Below are 12,603 nucleotides of genomic sequence, written 5' to 3'. Positions count from 1 at the left end.
TAGTTGAAAATGATTTCCAGTTACAAGACTTGATTTGTAGAATTCTAATTATTCCACAGGCATTGAAGGCTTTTTGGATTCCAGCCCCTGAGCCACAGCTGGACAACCCAGGAAACAAAGCTAGATCATTCAGGAAATGAAGAGCAATAGAAAATTATCTGAAGTTAAGTTGATTTAAGTGCCATACTCATCTAAAAATTAAAAAAAATCAAACTTTTTCAAAGAATTTAAGAAGATTAAAGAATATAATTTATATTATATTAAAAAAATATGGGGCTGGGGAAGGGAAGGAGGAAGGAGGTGGGAAGGAGCGGGGGAGGACAGTGAGGGACCTGAGCCCTTACTCATCACAGGAGGCAGAGCTGCAGAGGGCCTGCAGGGAGGAGATGGGAGCTTGGCAGGGCCAACTCTGAAGCACTCTCACACTTCCAGGGGAATGTGACAATCTAATGAAAGCCTTTTCCTCCTTTTCCACTAAAAGACTCTATAGGCCAAATTTGTTTATTGCCTCTGAAACACACTCTCCTTCATAAACCTTAGGTTAAAAATAATAACCCTGGATTTATCAGGAAACACTGGATTCAGCACAAGTGGTTATGGGCAATTACATATTAAAGTTCATCTGTTTCTTTCTTGGGAAGACTCATATGACTTTTATAAAAAAATTGTGATAATATATGATGACCCAAAATTTACCATTTTAACCATTTTTAGGTGTACATTCATATCATCACCATCCATCTTCAGGACTTTTCCACCTTCCCAAACTGAAACTCATTAAGCAGTAATTCCCCAAATGGCCCTTTCCCTGGTTCCTAGTGACCACCACCTGGTTACTCTCTCTATGAAAGTAACTAATCTAGGTTCCTGGCACAAGCAGAAATGTACAATATTTGTCTTTTTGTGTCTGGCTTATTTCATGTGGCATGCCTTTGAGGTTCATCATGCTGTAGTGTGTCAGAATTTCTTTCCTTTTGAAGGTGTAATAACATTCCATCATCTATGCCATATTTTGTTTATCCACTTATGTCAATGCACACTTGGGTCACCTCCAGCTTTTGGCTATAATGAATCATGCTGCAACGAGAATGGGTACACTAGTATGTCTTTGTGCCCTTGTGTTATAGTTTGGATGTGAGGTGTCCCCCAAAGCTCACATGTGAGACAATGCAAGAAAGTTCAGAGGAGAAATGATTAGGCTGTGAGAGTCTTAACCCAATCTTAACCCCCTGATAGGGATTAACTGAGAGGTAACTAAAGTGGTAGGGTGTGGCTGAAGGAGGTGGGACTTGGGGACATGGCTTTGGGGTATATATTTGAATCTGGTAACTGCAGTCTTTCTCTGCTTCCTGATCACCATATGAGCTGCTTCCCTCTGCCACACTCTCCACAAAGAAGTTCTGCCTCATGTTGAGCCCCAAGGAATAGAGCCAGCTGTCCATGGACTGAGACCTCTAAAACTGTGAGGCCTCTAATAAACTTTTCCTCTCTTAAAATTGTTCTGGTCAGATGTTTTAGTCACAGCAGTGAAACAGCGGACTAAAACAGAAATTGGTACCATGTAGTGGGGTCCTTGCTGTGACTAACCTGACCATATGGCTCAGAAGCTTTTTGTATATTTTGCATTTGGTGGGAGGAATTTTGAGATGCTTACCAGTGCCAGCTGGAAATGCTTCAAACTGTTGTAAGTGGAGCTTAATGGCTGATTCTACTGGGAGCTCAGAAGAACAGAATGCCAATAGGATCATGCACAGTGAAGACAGGGCCCAAGAGGCTTCAGAGAATGACTCTATTGGAATTTGGACTAGAGGCCATTCCTGTTTTGTTCTGGCTGTTTTGTTTCTGCATTTTGTCCATGTCCTGAGACTTTCTGTGAGGCTGATTTTAAAAGTGATGAACTTCTTATTTGGCAGAAGAAATTTCTGGACAGTATAGCATTCAGCAAGTGCTATGGGTACTACTGGCAGCTTTTAGCCAAGTTACTATGATATTCAGGAGCAGAAAGCAGAGCAGAAAGATTCGAGAAACCTGAACTCGAAAGGCAGGAGTAAAACTGGGGCTAAGGAAGTTGTAGTTGTTAAAGACATTACTGCCACTACAGAAATGCTAAAGATTTTGCCCAGAGACAATTAGAAAAATGGCTTAAGGGCATCTCAGAAGGAGCAAGACCACTTCTATCTCAGGCTCAAGGGAGTAAAAGTGAAAATTCTCTTGAGAAGAGACCAGTCAGAAATCCTTCTTGCACAAAGGTGCCTAGAAAGTTTTTTCAATGTGCTCAGCCACCCAGAGTCTGCTCCAGCTAAGGTCTCTGGAGGCTTGGCTACTGCTCAAGATGGCAGCAGACCTTGGCATCAACCATGTGGTGGTACTGGTTCTGCAGGAATGCAGGATGCTGGAGTTAGGGGGTCATGGAGGCTTCTACCAAGATTTCAAAGGAAGGCTTTGAGGCAAGGCAGAGTGCAGTAGGGTCGGAGTCCCTGCAGGCACTCCCTGAGAAGACAAGATATAGAGTTTTGAGGAGGAAGCCAAAGCTGCAGTGGAGACCCCTGAAATTAAGAAATGCCAATAATGTGGGGCACTGTCCTAGGAAAGCTGCAGGAATTAAGCAGAGACAAGTCAACAGAAAGGCCACTTGGGTTGCAACCAAAAAAGCCACAGGGGTAGAGCCACACAGCCCTTTGGAGAGAACATCACGATGCCGTGTGCTCCAGAGGCCAGACACAGAACTACAGGATTTTTTTTGCCTACCTGGATTTCAGTCTTGCTTTGGTACCATCCCTTTTTTCTATGACCCAATTTTTGTGAATGGAAATGTTTACTCTGTATCTTTATATACTGGATACTTGTAAATTGCTTTTAATTTTACAGGAGCTCACAATGAGAGATTGCATTGAGCCTCAGAGACTCTTGGAAATAGACAAAATATATTTTGCTGTGAGATGGTTGTGAGGGCCAGGGGCAGAATGTTATAGTTTAAATGTGAGGTGTCCCCAAAAAGCTCAAGTGTGAAACAGTGCAAGAAGTTCAGAGGAGAAATGACTGGGTTGTGAAAGTCTTAACCCAATCAATAAATTAAACCCCTGATAGGAATTACTGAGTGATAACTGAAGTGGTTTGGTGTGGCGGGGGGAGGTGGGAACTGGGGACGAGGCTTTGGGGTATATATTTGTATCTGGCAAGTGGAGTCTCTCTCCCTACTTCCTGATTATCCTGTGAGCTGCTTCCCTATGCCCCACTCTTCCACCATGGTGTTCAGCCTCACCTGGAGCCCAAAGGAATGGTGCTGGACTTCTATGGACTGGAGACCTCTGAAACTGTGAGCCCTCTGATGAACTTTTCCTCCCTACAATGGTTCTGGTTGGATTCTTTTAGTCGCAGCAGGGGGAAAAAAGCTGACCAAAACAACTTGCTTCAATTCTCTTTGGAATTGCAGAATCCTATGATAATTTATTTTAATTTTTCTGTAAGAATAGCCATATGGTCTTCCACAGCAGCTCCACCACTTTATATTCTCATCCTTACAGCTTTTGTTTTGTTTCTTGAGAGGGCTGGCCCAAAGCACAGAGCAATGCTCAAGAGAAGAATGGGAGGGTGATGGAAGACATCTTTTACTTCTAATCTTAAGGAAGTTCTTCCCATGCTTCTCCTTTAGCTAGGTCGGCAGGTTGCTTTTTGTAGATGTCTGTATTGTTCAGTATTCTCCAGAGAACAGACCAATAGGCAATTAACATTTGTATGTACACGTGAGTGGACACACACACACACACACACACACACACACACACACACACACACACACACTAGATTGGCTCTTATGACCAGAGAGGATGAAACATTCCACAACAGCTACCTGCAACCTGGAGAGCCAGGGAGGCTGCTTACATGGCTCAGTCCAAGAATCCAGAACTCAGGATCAGGAAGGCTAATAATGTAGCCTCTATCATAAGTCAGCAGCCCCAAGAGCCTATGGAGGGCCACTGGTACAAGTGCCAGAGTTCAAAGCCAAAGAACCCGGTATCTGGTGTCCAAGGGCAATAGCAACTGAAACTAGCCCCCTCTAGAAGGAAAAGCCTAGAGGTTGGAGGGAGTTCTCTCTTTCTTCTGTTGTTGTGTTCCCTCTTTCTCCTGCCTTCTTGTTCTATCCAGGCCCTGGCCTCCCATATTCAGAAAGGTTTTCCCCACTCACTTCACAGATCCACATGCCTATCTTGGGAAACACTTTCAAAAATATACCCCACAAGCATGCTCTACCATGTCCCAGGTGACTAGCAGTTTGCTCAAGTCGACCACTAAAACTACCCAGTGCCATTCCCCTTTCCAAGGTAAGAAAATTTACTTCTAAAAATGTGCTAAGAAAAAAATATTTATGTTCTATATGGTTATGGAAGGGTTTTCTTTGTTTATTGAGAAAATGTCACTTTTCCTTTGAAATCTGTTAATATGGTGAATTTCATTAATAAAAAATCTAATATTAATCAATTAAGTAATTGAATTTTTGTAATTTAACCATATTGTGTGTGTATGAGGGGTACTATGGGTTTGACCCAGGGGTGTTCTATCACCGAGCTATACCCCCCAGTTCTTTCTTTATTTTAAGACTTTAAGTTGCTGAGGTTGGCCTTTAACTTGCCATCCTCCTGCCTCAGCTTCCGAGTCACTGGGATTACAGGTATGTGCTAACATTCATTGCTGGATCTGGTTTGGAAACACTGATTTAGAATTTTCGCATCCACCACTTATGAATAAGATTGGCCCATAGCTTTCCTTCTCATTCTTTTCTGCTCTATTTGAGTGTGAAGGATATGCTGGCCTTATAAAATGATTTCAGAGTGTTTTCGCTAATATTTTTGTTACAGTGGTAAGAATGAAATTATCTGTTTCCTGAATTCAGATACAGAAATTTGGATGCAGTATTTTCTTTTTGGGAAAAATTTTGACTATTGATTACATTTCTTTTACATTTAAAGAATTATTCTGATCTGTGTTTTTTAGTCTGTTTTATTTACTTCTATTTTTCCAGGATGTTATCCACGATACCAAAGTTCTGAAGTGTGTGAAGTGTTGCTCTTCTGTCTTGTCTGTATTTCTTCGTATGTGTGATTGTGTTCTTTTTTCCATTTAGTTTTATTTCTGCCCCCTTAAAAGATGATTCACATCCCAATGAAGCTTTTGCTTTGCTGACACCTTGTCTATGTTCTCTATTTCACAAATTTCTGTTTTTATTTCTTTTTCTTCCATTTTTGTAGGTCTTTGATTTTAATTATTTTTACATTCCATTTTGAGCCTTCCCACCCTCCAACACAAGCACTTAATACTTCAAGTATTGTGCCACAGGAGTTTGATGTGAAAAATTAGATGGTGAAATCTCCCAATTTCAATCATAATTTATATTTTGACCTATGAGTTGATTGTATTATTAAATTTCCAAGTGAGTGAATTTTCTAATCATCTTTCTTTGTTTACTAACTTAATTGCATTATGGTAAGCAACGTGGTCTGTCAGATGCGGACCCTTCGAAGTGTATTATGGCCAGCACTGTTCCATGTGTGCTTTAAAAAAAAAATCTTTCCCAGATATGCAATGCAGTCATGTCCCTCAATTCAAACTGCATTGTTTTACCATTCACATTTCTTTTTCCTTACTGCGGTATTTTTTTCTTTTGTGTGTGTGTGTGTGTGTGTGTGTGTTCTGTCTGTCATTCTAGCATTTACTAAGAACTCTTGCTCTGGTGATGATTTTGATCATGTTTTGTTTTAATTCTGCTGATTTGGCTTTGTATATTATGGGATGATACATAATAGTGTAGTGTATACAAATTTGAAACTGATAGATTTTCCTGGTGAATGGAATTATTATGTAGCAAATTTCTTTATTTTGAGTAATGGTTTGTTTGTTTGTTTGTTTGTTTGTTTTTTGGCCTGAATTTTCCTCTCTGTTTTGTTAATACTTTACTGGTCTATCTATTCTTTATTTGGCTTTTAATCTTTCTGAGTGCTTTAGATATGTCTGTTATAATGAGTATTAGCTGAATTTTGTTTTGTTTCTAAAAGAACAATTAAGGCCTTAACTGTAGAATTTAACCCATGTATTTATTGTGATGAGTACTTATTTATTTTACTGTATATTGAACTCAGGACCCCAAACAAGCTATGGACATGCTCAACAACTGAGCTCTGCTACAGTCACAGCCCCTATTTCTAACATGACATTTGGGACTTTTGACTTGCCCTATTTCACTTATTTCTTTCTCACCCTCTTCCTTCATTTGGACCCTTTTGATTTTCAGTGCTCAATGATTCTTTCCCCTCTACTTCTTTTCAAGGTCTAGATTAGTATTTAATACTATACTCCACAACAGTTGCAGGTAACCAATAGCCAGTCTTAGTTTTCTTCAGGAAGTATACATGTGCCTTGAATTCCCTCTCCAAATTTTATGCTATGGTAGGTTGGCATTTGATATCTAGTCTGTTTTATTTCCCCCACAAACTGTCTTTGCTTCACTGGGGCAAAGGGCAGATAGCATAGATAATAAATGATTGGGTTGGGGAAGAAGGGGGCTAATTTAAGAAGAAACAAAATGCTAATACTTCCAGAACACTTCCTCCTCCTCAAAACCTGTTGCCAAGGTTACCAGCCTCCAGGCAACTGTTCTTCCCAGCAAGGAGATGTTAATGAGTACCCCATGGGCATCTTCTTTTCTGCCTTTCTGGGCATATGGGGAGAGGTACCCGCTGGATGGCTCCTTTCCCAATGTTCAGTCACCTTTTGGCAGGATGGGAAGAGGGGACAGGAGAAGAAAAGAAACCTAAAATCATTCTCTTGGGTACCAGCTCTGGATCTCCTTATTTCCGGAGGAGTCTCTCTCTTTTCTCTCTCTCTATTCTATCCTTTAAGTAAACCTTTTTAAAAAATTTTTTTTCTTTGTTCTTGATTGTTCATTTTTTATTGATTGTCATTGTCTTTGCCCTGGCATTTCTCAGGTGTTTAATCTTCATTGAGAACCGGAACAAGGACCCGATCCTGATTTTTAAGACCAGTTTCAATCTTAGCTGATCCAGAGGCTGCACTGTGCACTGGTGCTTGAAAGATGCTCTGTTTCCCAACAGGCCTGGGAGAGCTGAGATGGGAGTCATCTTGAAGCAACCCCACTACAGCTGCTGCTGAGGAGCTGGGAGATCACAGCAAACACTGCCACACTGTCCTGGCAGGTGCCTGTTAGGTTGGTTTGAGGTGGTAGAGGAACAAAACACCAAGCAACCCTCGCAGAAAGAACCACCAATCAGGCACTGACAGAACCGCCTGTCAATCAGCAGGGTCTGCAGACCAATCCTGGATCATAGCAAGCTCCTCCGACCAACCCTAGTAGGACAAGGGACTCTAAAAACACTCTTTTCCTGTCCAAGCCCCCCCTTCCTGCTCTAAGCCCAATAAAAATTCCAGTCCAGTTGAGCCACACACTCTTCTCCCCAGACCTGCCCTGTTGGTCTGGAGGGTCTTACCTGGGAGCAAAATCTCAATAAAGCCTTGTTCAGCAGCCTTTTTTTATTTTTTGCCATTATATATGAGCTCTCTTATTTTTTTTGCATCACAATTCTTAATATATCTTTGTACTACAACTTATCATATCTCTGTTTGTATATAAGGTATGTTGACACCAAATTCACATCTTCATACATGTATTTTGTATAATGATGACCGTCTCCTTCCACTATCCTTGCTATTCCCCTTTTCCCTCCCCTTCCTTCCCACCCGTATTCCCTATCTAGAGGTAATTTTCCACCCATGCTCTCCCTCCCTACCCCACTTTGAGTCACCCCGCTTATATCAGAGAAAACATTCAGCATTTGTTTTTTTGGGATTGGCTAATTTCACCTAGCATAATCTTCTCTAATGCCATCCATTTCCCTGCAAATGCCATGATCTTATTCTTTTTTAGTGCTGAGTAATATTCCATTGTGTATAAATGCCACATTTTTTTATCCATTCATCTACTGAAGGACATCTAGGTTGGCTCCACAGTTTAGCTATTGTGAATTGTATTGCTATTAACATTGATGTGGCTGTGTCCCTGTAGTAAGCTGTTTTTAGGTCCTTTGGGTATAGTCTGAGAAGAGGAATAGCCGGGTCAAATGGTGGTTCCATTTCCAGCTTTCCAAGGAATCTCCATTCTGCTTTCCAAATTGGCTGCACTAATTTGAAGAGACCCAATGACATTTCTTAGAGAAAATGAAAATGAAATTCTATACAGCATTTCCAAAAGTCTTGTGGCATATTCTGCAGCCTGTTTCCTTCAACCTCTAGGGTCAACTGTTTCTTCTTTGCCCGCCTTCTGAATAGACACTATAAAACTAAAACTTAAGATCCCTGGTCTCCCAGATTGACAGGATGAAGATGCAGAAACAAGAAAAGGAGGGAAGTCTGTGTCCTCAGGACACCACAGGGAGACCAAACCAGCTCTAGGACTGCCCTCCTCTGGACATTTATGTGAAAGTATTCCAACAATAGAAACTATACTGCTTGACAAAACAAAATCAAAACACATGTAGAAAACTTCAGACTTCTATATCAACCTAGAGCCATACTCAAACAATAGAATAAAGGCATTATAAATACTAAACAAGGTAATAATTTACCTCCTACGTACTGACTGCTAGGAAGCCACTGAAGGATGTGCTTTACTCACATGAGACAGACAAACCAGAAAGCGAATGATGAGACACTATATCAAATGGGAGGAGGCAGGGGTGATGCAGGAAAGCAGTGGAGAAGTTTAGAAGAACATCACCAAAGGCCAGTTCACAGGAAATGGTGCGGCAGACCTAGGAAACAAGCGGACCAAACAAGTGGATGAATACAGGTGACAGAGGCTTCATGAGGCAGGAGACAGAGAAATGGAGAGAGAGAGAGAGAGAGAGGACACACTGAGGGATACAGTGATGCAACCATGGGTCTTACAACGGATACAGGTGGAAGATAAAGGCAAAAGGAAAGTTCAAGCAGCTCTGAAGCCAAAAGGCACAAGACCCAGTGGTGTTGTGGACTCACTCAGAGGAGGGGGTTTGGTCATGTTCAGTTTGAGAAGACGACAAGTGAAATGTGTAAGGATTTTTTCCCCAGGCAGGAGACAGAATGGTCAGATCTTAGTAGTCACATCTAGGGATGGAAATGTAGGTGCAGATTATATTATCTACAGGTCACTAAAGTTCTGAGCATGCTCAACTTCTCTGAGAGGGACAGGGAAGAATGGGAAAAAGACTAAGATTTCCAGATTTCCTGGAATGGCCATCTTTTATAACTTTACTTAAGGACTCTTACTATATGTTTGGGCGTGCAACTTTGTGTCTTTAACATCTCAATTTGACTCCTCTATAATAAGGGAGATTGTGAGAGGAAGAGGGGAAAGAATGTTCATTTCACATAGAAAGGCTTTTAGAGGTCATTAACCCCATTTTAATTTTTTTCCAGTTACCTAGAGTGGTAAAAACTTAATCAAGGGCAGAGAAGAAGCAGAAGAACAGAATAGAAGCCAGGTAGTCTCTAGTTAACTGACAGCCCTCAGGGAAATTCTATTTATCATATGATACTTCCCCTAAGCAAAGAAAAATTAAAGCAATATTCACAACCATAATAATATCATCACTTCCTCCAGCAACAGTTTTTTAAGTTTTTAAATTTCTTTTTCCAATTGTAAATAATTTTAAAAGATTTCAGTCCAGAAATGAAAAATACTAAATGGATAAACACATTCTAAAAAGACCCTCCAAAACCAATAAGCTAGAACATATTTAAGAAGGAGACACTTAGAGAAATATTAACTTGACCTATACAATGATATTACCTTCTCTTTTCCTTTTTTATTTATGGAATAAATAAAATAGTAGAAGAAATAAAATAGTAGAAGAAAATGGTATGATTAATCTCTATGTACCCATCATTTTACTTTAGCAATTATCATCACATGTCCAACTGTTTCAGCCCAAATAGTAGTCACTTCCTCCTTCCTCTCTTTTCTCACTTATCCTCATTATAATTATTATTTCAAATTTGACACAGGGTGTCACTAAGTTGCCCAGGCTGTTCTCAAATTCCTAGACTCAAGTGATCCTTCCTTGTCAGTCTCCAGAGTGACTAGGACTCCAGGAATGCAAAGCTGTGCCCGGTCACCCTGATAACACCCTTTTTGTAACAGAATCATTTGCTTCTTGGCAAACTTGATGATCTCTTTCTTGGGCAATGTTCCTGGCTGAAAGATGTCACCGACTTGTCTGGTGTGGAGGCACATGCCTGTAATCCCAGCTGCTCAGGAAGACCAGGCAGGAGGATCATGAGTTCAAAACTAGTCTCAGCAACTTAGGGAGGCCGTAAGCATCTTAGGAAGAACCTGTCCCTAAACAAAACATAAAAAAGGACTGGGGATGTGGTGGTTAAGTGCCCCTGGATTCAATCCCAATTACCAAAAAAAAAAAAAAAAAAAAAAGGTGGAGGGGTCACCAACCTGTTCTCATTCATGTTTCCAGTGTGCCACAAAAAGAAGCATAACGTCTAATAAAAATTTAAAAATTCTTGAATAAATCTTGAAGTTGACCAAACAACATACTTTTTTCCATATTTTAAAATCAGAAAATGCAACTTCAACTCATTCTCAGTTATTTATTAAGCAAAAAGCTGTCCCCACCTCTTACACATACTGTTGTTACAAACTTACATTTTCTAGGTTTTGATTTAACTGTACAATTAGGGGTTAAAACTAATGCTACTTAAAATTCCTTAGAGCTGTAAAATTCATTCCATTCCAAGGTGAACAAAAGTCTCTGGCCACGTGAAAATTCAAGCACAATTACAACAAGAAGATGCATCAAGAGGAAACATTTCAGCTTTAACTAAAAAAAAACCAAAAAACAAAAAACCAGCTTCACCACATTTGAAAATTACTTAGCTCCTGTGGACTACTTTCTCCTTTGTCAAATGAGACAAACATCAGTACTATCTCATGGTTACCATGAAGACTAAATGAAATGCTTAGGCAAGTGCCATAAACTTAGCATGCAATCATTACATTTGAGTAATAAACCACTACCATTTGGATTCACTGAATGCTACATTTTGATTGCATGGGGCCATAACAATGATCTGATTCCCTTCTCTTGTTTCTAATTTAATATAGTAACCAGAGCCCGCAGGATGGTTTCTTGATCCCTACCTTAAGTCACTGCTCTTTCCACTGCACCGACACATAAACCTTCATAAATTAGACTGCTTCAGTTAATGCTTGAAAAATTGTAGGATTTCTTGACAGTGTTAGCCAGGACCAGGAAGAAAACAAGAAGGGGTTTATAAATCAGGAAGTTAAGGAAGAAAGAGAAAGAAAAAAAACAGGATACAGATGTGTGAGTGTGTCAATGAAACCTGAAATACCTTGAGGGGTCTGTGTTTTATTTTTTTTCTTTTGCTATTTTTTTGGGGGGGTGGGTTTGGTTTTTTTTTTTATTGGTTGTTCACAACATTACAAAGCTCTTGACATATCATATTTCATACATTAGATTCAAGTGGGTTATGAACTCCCATTTTTACCCAAATGCAGATTGCAGAATCACGTCGGTTACACATCCACGTTTTTACATGATGCCCTATTAGTGACTGTTGTATTCTGCTGCCTTTCCTATCCTCCACTATCCCCCTCCCCTCCCCTCCCCTCCCATCTTCTCTCTCTACCCCATCTACTCTAATTCCGTCTTCTAAACCGCCTCCTGCCCCCAGGTCACCTGGGCCGCCCTCCCCTCTCCAGGGGCCTGCGGGTCAGGCCACCTCTTCTCCTCTGAGGTCCAGGCCACACGGCTGAGGCCACCGCGTCCTGCACAGGACCCTGCAGGTCACACTCCACCCGCTGTGACCAGCAGCTCCGCCCAGGAGGGCCCTCAGGTGAGAACCGGGACGCGGGGTCCGCGGTGGGCGCTGTGGGGACCGCCCCGGCGGCTCCAAGGGACAGGCAGCCGGGACCGAGGCTCCAGGGCGGCGGCAGAGTCCTCCCGGGTCCCACCCTCGTGTGGGCGCCTAGACCGGGGCGGCTCCCGGCAGCTCACCTTCTCCTGTCACGGACCCCGGGAGCTGGACCCTCCATCCGGAAACCACAGCCCCGCCTCTGGGCGCTACTTCCGGGCTCCTCCCCCTCGGAGCTCCCCGCGACAGCGGCTCAAAGTTCCCGCCCTGCACAGGCCCCGCCCCCGTCTCCCTGGCGACGGCTCCGCTGCGCTTCCGGGTCCACCTCTGCAGGCGGAGGGCCTGACCCTAGGCGCCCCGCCTGCCGGGCTGTCAGCTCAGCTGCTGACCTAGGGCGGGACAGCAACTAACTGGCCTCCTCACCTGTCCCCAACTTCCTAGGAGTGAGGCCTGCGGCTGCCCCTCGTGGCCCAGGGACCGTGTGGACGGGGCCCTGGATGCTGGGGTTTCCCGTGGGAAATGGCTCCTCAGCCAGGGGGACGGGACTGCTGCCCAGGAGGACAGGGGCCCTGGGAAGGAGCCTGCCACTCTCCTTGCTTTGAGTGACCGCCTCCAAGGGCCTCCTGGACGGCTAGCTGCTGGCGAGGGCTTTCCTGGGCATATGTT

At 42.4% G+C, this 12,603-nt stretch overlaps 2 long non-coding RNA genes across 10 annotated transcripts in view; one reads left to right on the top strand and one right to left on the bottom strand.

The window, feature by feature from the left end:
* Positions 1-12,215, bottom strand: part of LOC144369208 (uncharacterized) — a 13,252-nt gene extending 1,037 nt beyond the window's left edge. Inside the window, exons 1-2 of one of the 2 annotated variants that reach the window (XR_013428687.1) lie at positions 12,081-12,215; positions 8,634-8,819 (exon numbers count right to left, since the gene is read on the bottom strand). This is a non-coding gene — a long non-coding RNA (uncharacterized LOC144369208). The remainder of the gene's footprint in view (positions 1-8,633; positions 8,820-12,080) is intronic. The other variant, XR_013428688.1, reaches the window with a different exon arrangement.
* Positions 12,202-12,603, top strand: part of LOC144369209 (uncharacterized) — a 40,001-nt gene continuing 39,599 nt past the window's right edge. For 4 of the 8 annotated variants that reach the window (XR_013428694.1, XR_013428692.1, XR_013428691.1 and 1 more), the window contains exon 1: positions 12,203-12,603. This is a non-coding gene — a long non-coding RNA (uncharacterized LOC144369209). The other 4 variants (XR_013428695.1, XR_013428693.1, XR_013428690.1 and 1 more) reach the window with 4 other exon arrangements.

The sequence above is a fragment of the Ictidomys tridecemlineatus genome, chromosome 12 (genome assembly GCF_052094955.1).
Source record: "Ictidomys tridecemlineatus isolate mIctTri1 chromosome 12, mIctTri1.hap1, whole genome shotgun sequence".
Classification (NCBI taxonomy): domain Eukaryota; kingdom Metazoa; phylum Chordata; class Mammalia; order Rodentia; family Sciuridae; genus Ictidomys; species Ictidomys tridecemlineatus.
The sequence above is the reverse complement of the archived record's forward strand: the minus strand, read 5'-3'. Positions and strand labels throughout refer to the sequence as shown.